We start from the raw sequence: 9886 nt of genomic DNA on the forward strand, positions 1-9886 counted from the left end.
CAATCAGCGACAGCTAAAATGGACAGTCCACTAAGTAGACTCTTGCAGAATACCGCCAAAGGCCTCGACGCTGCAGACACGGCTGCTGTCGCTACCGACGACGAAACGCCACATCCACTGGCTGGGCTTTCCATTGCCATTGCACTTCACTAGAGTGTACTAGAATACTCCAACTTCACACTGAGCGTTCACACGAGCACGTGAAACATGTAACAAGTCAAGCGGCACAAGACAAGCGAAGCGGAAGAAAACAATCGAAATAATGCTCGGCGAAGATCACACAACCAAAGTGCGGTCGGCCTGCCCTCGCAAGGCTCACAGTCCAAAATGGCGGCATAACATGTTCTGACGCTAGACGTCGCCCGTGTCTGGCAATAGCGGGATACATTTTAGTGAAAGTGTAGCAACACCGGTCGGAAATCGATTCGCGGCACGAGCTGTATCTTTTTTAGGCGGGCCCCAGGCAATCAGGAAGCAGGATTAAGTATTGAACATAGCGAAAGATCAGTAAAGGGCAGAATTAGGCGACCAGGAGTCAGGAAAAGACGCAGAAAGGATAAGAATAGAGAAGGTAAAATTTGCTACATTAACATGCAGGGTGGTCGTAAGCAGGAAAAATGGCTGGAAATTCAAACGCAACTGAATGATGAAGCGATTAGTGTGTACGCCTTGACCGAAACGCATCTACGAGATTTGGAGCAGCCGCCTGTTATTGACAACTTTGTATGGGAAGGGTGCAACAGAATGACCGGGTCAAGGAAAGGTGGAGGCGTAGGCGTACTAATTAGGCGAGGTCTGAAGTGGCGAAGGGTAAACGAGACATGTAAAGAGCATTTATGGATTAGTGGTACATGGCAAGGTAAAAAGACGTGGCTGGGAGTAGCTTACCTGTGGACAGGTAGTGATAGCAGGGAAAAAAATAAGGAATTGGTCGATTGCATTAGAAGCGATATTAATGAGTTCAGTAACTCGGGCCAGGTGATATTAGTGGGAGATATGAACGCGCACATGGACGATTTAGACGGATATACTGATTACAACGGCTCTCTAGTGCTGGATTTGTGTGATGAACAGAACCTTATAGTAGTTAACAGGGAGAATAAGTGTCATGGACAGGTAACGTGGCAATGCGGAAACAGGCAGTCATGTATCGACTACGCCTTAGTCTCAGAAATGGTCTACGAACAACTGGACCAAATGATAATAGACGAAAATGAAAAAAATAGCCTGGGAAGCGATCATAGACGTTTAGCATTAAAGTTTGGGAGAGATACCAGCGCAGAACATGAACCAATAGCCTCAGAGTTTTTAAAAATGAATGACGAGCAAATAACAGAGATCGCAAACAACATAGAGAAGAAAATTGAGGCTTTTCCTACAGCAGTCTGGGAATATAAGGAACTGGTGGAGGTTATGCAGCATGAAATAAGGCGGACACGGCAATACAATTGTTGGATTGGAAAGAGGAAACCACGTAAGTGGTGGAACAAGGAAATTAAACAAGCTATAGAAGAGCGTAAAGAGGCATCTAGGGTTCATCGAGAAGCCAAAAAGTTGGGATTACAAGAAGAAGAGGTGCTCCTTAGATGGAATACGTACCGAGAAAAGAAAAGGGTTGCGAGTGAGCTCGTGCAAGAGAAGATTAAATGCGCAAGTGAACGTTGGGTGCATAACATTCACAAAAGAGACAAAGGCGCCCCAAAAAGATTCTGGAACCATATAAAAGCACTCGGAGCTCCAACTAGAAACTCGCAAACGGCTATAAGGGATGAAGACGGTAACATCTATGAAGGCGATGATGCGCTGCGGTACATCACAGACGTTATCAGGCATAACTTCGGTACGAGAAAAAGCGTAGTTCAGACAACAGATCCAGCAACAACAGAGAGGCCTGAGAGATCAAAATTCAGCATAGAAAGCTTTTATTGGAAAAAGGCAGCAGAAAATGTCCCTAACAACACGGCAGCAGGACCCGATGAAATCCCAATACAGCTAATCAAAAACCTCGGTCCAAAAAGCAAGGCACTGCTGACTAATGCCATAGAGCAAGTGATTAGAACAAAGAATATTCCCGTTGGATGGCGTGAAAGCAAGATGAATCTTATCTACAAAGGCAAAGGAGATAAGGATAAGACGAGCTCGTACAGGCCAGTTACAGTAACGTCGGTGATATATAGAATAGCAATGCAAGCCATAAAATTAGAACTGTCGAAGTGGGTGGAAGAAAACGGTGTATTGGGGGAACTACAGAATGGGTTCAGGCCAGGCAGACGCTTAGAAGACAATATGTTTGTACTAACTCAGTGCATAGAGATTTCAGTAGCTCAGAAAAGACCTTTATGGATAGCATTTCTAGATATTAAAGGAGCTTATGACAACGTAGACAGGGAATTGTTGTGGGATATTCTTCAATACGAAGGCATAGATGACGATTTCGTGGAGCTGCTGAGGGAGATATATCGAGACAACCAAGTACAAGTGGCATGGGAAGGCCGAAAAGGAAATGAAATGGTGGGAATTCACCAAGGATTGAAGCAAGGATGCCCTCTGTCACCATTGTTGTTCACGCTTTACGTCAAGGGCATAGAAAGACGACTGGAAAACAGCGAATTAGGTTTTGATTTATCCTACATGCGTAATGGACAAATGGTGCAACAGAAGAACCCTGGACTGATGTACGCAGACGACATTGTGCTACTAGCGGACAATAAAAAAGATTTACAGATACTTGCGAATATCTGTGGGAACGCAGCGACAAATCTAGGCCTTAAGTTTAGCACAGAGAAAGTAGGGATTACGATCTTTAATGAGCACACGAGTAACTTCGTGGTGTCAATTCAACAGCAAGTAATACCCATAGTGAAGCAATATAAGTACCTCGGCGTACACATAAACGAAGGAAAGAATTACTCAAGCAACCACCAAGATAATCTGAAAATAAAGGGGAAGCGGAATGCAGCATTAATGAAACACAGAGCACTGTGGGGCCACAATAAGTATGAGGTGGTGCGTGGAATCTGGAAAGGAGTAATGGTGCCAGCGCTAACATTAGCAAATGCCATTATATGCTTAAAATCGGATATATTGGCGGGTTTGGAAGTTAACCAAAGATCAGTAGGCCGGTTGGCTTTGGGAGCACACGGTAATACGACAAATGAGGCAGTGCATGGAGACATGGGTTGGGCCTCTTTTGAAGTCAGAGAAGCACAAAGCAAAATTAGTTTTGAAGAAAGGCTCAGGAACATGGATGAAAATAAATGGGCGGCTAAAGTGCACAAGTATCTCTACATGAAAAGCGTGGACACAGAATGGAGGAAGAGGTCAAGGAAGTTGGCAACCAAGTACAGGATAATCGAAACTGTAAATAGACAACCAGGGGTCATCAGAAAGAAAGTGAGAGAAATAGAGACCGTGAATTGGATGCAAAGAATGGAAACGAAAAGGACAATGGAGATTTACAAGAATGAGAAGAAAGAAATTAGAAGGGAAAATCTGTACGATAACACAAAGGGCAGTGCCTTGCTATTTGAGGCTCGAGCCGGTTGCCTAAGGACGAAAACATATCGGAACAAATATTCGGAATTAGATGAGACATGTGTATGCTGCAGTAAAGATCCAGAGACCACTCAGCACATCCTAATGGAATGCGACGGGATCCACCCAGCGAGAACCGTAGGTAACGTGCAACTCCCAGAAGCGCTTGGGTTTAAAGTGGAAGGAAACATAAACAGATCAGCCGTAGAGATCAGCAAGAGACGATTAGAGTACTGGTGGAAAAAAAGTAGGGAAAAGATGGATGCGACCTGATCTCTTAAAATCATAGGTAGCGGTACAAGGTAAATTTTTGAAAAAGAAAAATGTCACAGTTTCGCCCTAAGGGCGAAGCAATGAATGCGATAGCAACACAGCAATGTCATACGAAGTAAGGTGAGCGGCTTTGGTAGCAACAACACGCAGAACTGTTGTCGACGCCATCGGCGTTTTGCCCGCGTTAGCTCAAAATGCGTGCGGCGTTGGTGACTGTTGCTGGAGCCTCTGATATAAATAGGCACTTGGTGCCGCAGCTAAACGTCGCCTCCCTTCCCTCCCCCTCCCCCACGGCCTCTCGCGCGTCCGAAGAAGGCGCGTTTGCTCTACATATATGGTGATTGTAAAGGAGAAAAGAGACGCCTACTTCTGCAGCCCTTAAGCGAGCACGGCGCAGAACGCGCGTTTGTTCTCCGCTGTGCGTTCACTCCCCGTGAAAGACGCGCCCCTCGCGCCCTTTCACTCGCACATACAGCGTTCGGCGCGCGGCGACGATTTCATCTCCAAATGACGTCATACGGAACCTCACGGCGACGGCGACGGCGACGGCGACGGCGACGGCGACGCCGACGGCAGAAATCTGCTTTTGAGTGTCCATATAATTGCTATCGCAATAAAAAATAATGATAGGTATACAAAAATGCAAGATAAAGAACATGTATAGTATACCTGATTAAATCAAGCAGGCTAGGTGACTATTTGTCGCCGCCCTGTTTCAAAGGGGATGCCAATAGATCATCATCATCATCATCATCATCAGCGCTACTCAAACGTCGGTTTGTGAAAAGGTCTATATATGCCATCGCCGTCGGCGTCAGCGTGATATTCTGTATAAAGTCCAAACACGATAACACCGTCGCCGTGCGTCGTATGCTGTCTGTGCGAGTGAAAGCTTTCAAGGGTCAGCCGATATCGCGGCTCAATCTCGCGCGCGCGAGGGAAGAAAGCGGGGTGGAAGCGCGCCGTCTTCTGTCGCGCGCGAGCCACGGATAGGATGCGAGGGATGGAGGGGGGCCTTCTACACTGGCGGCTGCTTCTTACGCCACGGCCGCGCGGGCGCCGTATCTTGAAAGCGATCTGCGACGTGGACAATATGCGCGCCCATGCGGGCGTCATCTTTAAAGCGATCTGCGATGTGGACAAAGTACGCGAAGTGCCGGTAGCTTTGTATGCGCTGTGCTTTCGACGTTTAGATCGCGTTGAAGCGAGAGACAGCACGAAGGTCAATTCGCCAGCTGCTGTCGCGCTTCCACACCAGCGTTTTTACAGGGAGTTTATTCGATCATCGAGCGAGATGTGTTCATGTTTAAGTGTGCGCGCGTGAAACCGCGCTATTTATTTAGTTAGTAAGCGAATGTCTGCAAGGTTATGCGACCGATAAAACTAATAACCTTACTTCGTATAGCTGTCTACTAATTTCCTATCGCAATCAATGCTTCGGCTTTCGTGCGAAACTGCGACTTTCTTTTGTATTGTTTGCAATTGCTCGATGCATGCATTCGTTCTGCGTTAATGTTCCTGGTACATTTTTACTTCTTTTTTTTTTCTTTTTTGATGTTGTTACTCTGGCGTTGCAATATCAGTCGTTTGTTTTTTCCTGATTTCTGTGAAAGCTAGATTGTTCCATGATTGTTTCATGTGACATCGTCCGTCCCTGTGTAATACCATCATGCCGATGGCCCTCAGGGGTACAGTGAACCAATAAATAATTAAGTACATAAATAAGTAACTGACACAGTGCGTATCAAGGCCCTACACGATGCAGGTACTTTGTGCTAGGCTGTCAAGTTTTTCTGAATGAAACATAACTAGAGCATCATATAATTGTCAGTTTATGCTGGGTTTTACGAAGGAGATGCCGCGTCTTAATGATAAAACTGTTATCACGTTGATAGCAGTCATGTGATAACTATTATCGCGGGCTATAAGCATCGCATGTCGCCACGGCACACACTGTGAAAAACAAACAGCCGCGCAATTACTTAATTATGCTAAAAGATACCGATACGAATGTCTTATTGTCGTGGACAGAGGGCTAAATTATTTATGCGGTACTGCATCCTAACGTGTACATCCGAGCTTTCACTAGTGAAGAACTGCGGATCACTTAAATAGTCGTGTATGCCTAAGGCAGGGCTGCACATCTCAAACCTGCGAGAGCCACATGGGTCACACTTTGGTGGGAAAGTTTGCATCTTTTGCTTGCGGAAAGACAATCTCTTTGGTTTCATTCTATTCTCTTCTTAGCACATCTTGTAATGTCATGTTGCTGCTTGAAACCAGAGGTGGTTCTTTTCAGAGTCACCATAAAAAAAAAAAAAGAAGAAAAGAACTGCTTACAGATGTGTGTGCTTCAGAGAAGAGACTCAAGTTTCAAGGCATTCTTATTTATACTTCCCTATTTGCTTTTAACAAGTTCGGTAAAAACCGAAGCAGTTTCTGCGCGCTCTGCGTGCCTTTTAGCTTCGGTGAACACTTGAGGTGATGTAGATCTAACAGCGCAACTTTAGCTCTTTTCCAGCGTCACTAAAAAGGAGTCACAAAACAGGTGCTTGCTCGGTTTCTTATCTTCGAATGACATGAAACGCTGTTGGAATGCTGTTGAAGGCTTCTCGACATGTTCTGAAGATTTCTTCATGTACATGACACTGTGCCCTAGAAAATCAGTTAGAATGTTGTGACAAAGACGTGATGATGAAATATGATGTGGCTGGAAAATGTTGCAGCTTTCTATGTTAGAGCGAACTATAAGTGACTTTGTCTGCAACCTAATATCGCGAATGAGTCAGGATGGCAGTATGTCAAGAAACCGCATTACCGAGCCTTCGTCATTATTTTACGAGTTTCTTACACTTTGTCGATGATGAGCAGCATGTTATTTGTGTCAGCCTATTATAAAGCCTTGAACGACGTCGCTTGGGTCAATGACACCACATCCAAATACTCTCGACTGACGCTTACTCCCGATGCGCCTCAATGCGGTTAAATCTTTGTCAAGGCTGCAAACTGAGGCGCAACATGCACCAACCAAAGACATATCTGTTCGCAGACTCTATCGTCTGCGATCATTCATTGAAAGCTTATTGGGAAAACACATGTTCGATTCAATTACAAACGCTGCTACAATAATGCGGTCTCGGCATTGGTAATTTTACGGATATATGATCGGGGGTCACACGTGTTTTTCATCTGTTCTCAACAAAGGGCCTAGAGCTTCAACAACATTTTTGTTTTAACGTTCCCGAGGCCGACTACGGTCATCTCTTGCACTGCGTTCGGCAAAATAAAAATTTAGCGATGTCGGAGCTCTGGTCTAAGGAATGTTTGATATAATAAAGCTTTTCTCTTTCTTTAAACTTCTCATTAACTCCTAATTTACCTACGCATGTACCTTTGATCGTTTAAACAACAAACATTTTATTGTGGCAGGGGTAGACGAAGCACGCCGAAGCGACTATACAGGGTAATGCCAACTCCGCTTTGCGTATTGTAAACCGCTACTTGATGTGTCAACTAAAGCCGCTATGTGTCGCATGCTCATTATTTTTGGTGGGTTACCTTAAAAACAATATATTGTCAGAAAGACAGATGAAGAAAGGGAAGAAGAAAAAAGAGAACATTTGTTTGAGGAAAGATAGGGACGTCGACCCGAAGTTAAATTGTTCTAGCTTGCAACTTTGTGAAGAGGGAATGAGGAAAGAAAACAAATGCGTTGTGACAATTTACGACCGCGAAGCAGAACGTGAGTATATATGCAAACTTTTATCTCCACTGTGAATGTCGTCGTAAATTTCTGAAGAACGGAACACTCAAGTAGTGCAACGGTGGCTCGCTTAGATGGCACAAAACCGGGCCAAAGAAAATTTAAAGCTTGGCGTTGCTTTGAACAAGAAGGCATCAAATCTAGCATGCTCCCTAGTGGCTATTGGAGTAATTTGTAATTTCTGTTTTTCTTTCCTTCATAATATGGGCTTAATTGGCAAGTTCTAGCATATCTATATCACATTTTCTTTTAACAGCGGAGCTGTTTAAGCTCTTGGTTAGGCCGCGTAGTGGGAACAAAAACTGTGGGCTGATCCTGGAGGTTGTGCAGAAAGGGTTCAAGCGCAATGGCACATACCCCAGTGAATTAGCGAAGCTGTTTAAGCTCGAGGATGGGCCGTCGAGTGTACGTCGCAAAACCTCCGCCTGGCGATGATGTCACCATGCGTCGCCTAGCAACGCTTCCCCCCAGCTGCGCCAACCGCGCCGAGCCTCGCCACAGCTGCGTGAGCCGTGACATCATCGTGCGCGCTGCATCGCTTTGCCTTAGCTTTGCCGACCCATGACGTAACCGGGCCGTGCGGAGGTTGCCGCAGCTGCGCAGACACGAAGCTCAGCCGTGACGTCACTGCGCCGATCCACGGGATATATATAGCTCCGCGTCGCCGCCGCGGCGACACCAAAGGCTCGTCGTCTCCGCGCTGAACACATAACAGTGCAGTGAAGATGGGGCTGCCGAAGAAGAGCGTCACTCCCGAAGAAGAGGAAGCGCGACGCGTAAGCCGCCGCGCCGCTACTCGAGAGCGAATGAGACGACTTCGGTCCGATCCCGAGTACCGCGCCGCCGATGCGGCGGCGAAACGTAAGTGATTCGTAGAAGATGCGGAGTTACGAGCCCACGAAACCGAGCAAGAACATTTGAGCGTCCAGAAGCGTTCAGATACTTTAATGACCAAGTGTTCATTGCTCCATGGGCTGTAGATGATTCTGGGGTGATCTTGCGCAAAACGTGGCCGAGTCTCGAAGCATAAAATCGCGAAATCTTGGTCGAACCGAGATAAAGCTAGGGGGTCGGCAGCTTCACTGTTTGCCCAGTGTTCGCACCCCTAGTGTGAAGCTGCCCCTCATTTTTTTTTATTTCAGTGATATCTCTATCAACACCATCCACTTTGTCTCACTGGTAGATACCATGATGGTTGGTGCGCGATAGCTCTACGGCTCTGTTCATACCATGAACATAAATTTTCTCAGCTGTTTTTTTTTATCATTTTCTTGCCGTCTTTCTCCTAAAACCTTGCTGTCCGTGATGAACTTTTTCTGCGTAGAGTACCTTGTAGGCGGTGACATACACACCGGTAGATTTCTGTGCGTTTCTTTGAAGAGCTCGGTCGCTCGCTCTCTCTCTGGCCAAGCGCTCAGCGCGATAGCCTTGCTCAGTGGCTGAGATCAACCCGGTAGACAAGATGGTCAAGAGTCACCACTCTGCCTTTTGCAAAGGTGAAGTGCGTGAAACGAATTCATTACGCGCGTTTAATCACCCCCTTTTATTTTCCCTACGAGGAACATAAGCTTCGCGACATGTTTCGAAAACGGAACATCGTTCATCGGGACCATGTCTCGAGTCGGGGCTTCGCTGCGTATACACTGTGCGTGTGCTTTCATATACAGCGCAGCAGGTAACTGTGGCACGACCTGGCCGCAACTTTCACTAATCATGAAATCCTCGCGTGAACTAGCCTACCTGCCGAGGGGGCGCGCCCTTCAGCGCCTGTCTGCGGCGGCGTGCGTGCCAGCGCGGACAACGTCCAAACAGGGGCGGCGGCGTCGTTCACACGCCTCCCGGACCACAACAAGGTCGCGTGCGGCGGCGGCAGCAGCAGCAGCAGCAGCAGCAGCAGCAGCAGCAGCAGCAGCAGCAGCAGCAGCAGCAGCAGCGGGCGAGGATTCCCTCCGGGGCCCGACGCTTGAAGGCGGCTGCATCGCTCATGTTCGCGGCATTGATCAAGGCCCGGTGCGCTTGAGGGCGGGTGGGATTTGAGGCCACGATCAGATGGTGTCGAGTAGGCGCTTCTTCTTGTCAGAAGCCCTGCATACGAAGCGTGTACGCCTGGCACAAGACAGATGGCCCGAGCTGCTTTGCTTGGCTGCTTTCATCGTTTTATTGCTATAACAATTATATGGACACTTCAGGCGCTTTTCCGCGGTTGTCGTCACAGTCGGTGTCGCCGTCGGCGTTGGAGTAGCGTGATGTTCCGTATAAAGTCCTAGTGCGGTAACATGGTCGCCGGGCACCGTATGCAGTATGTGCGAGTGAAAG

This window comes from Dermacentor silvarum, chromosome 2, assembly GCF_013339745.2.
Source record: "Dermacentor silvarum isolate Dsil-2018 chromosome 2, BIME_Dsil_1.4, whole genome shotgun sequence".
Classification (NCBI taxonomy): Eukaryota; Metazoa; Arthropoda; class Arachnida; order Ixodida; family Ixodidae; genus Dermacentor; species Dermacentor silvarum.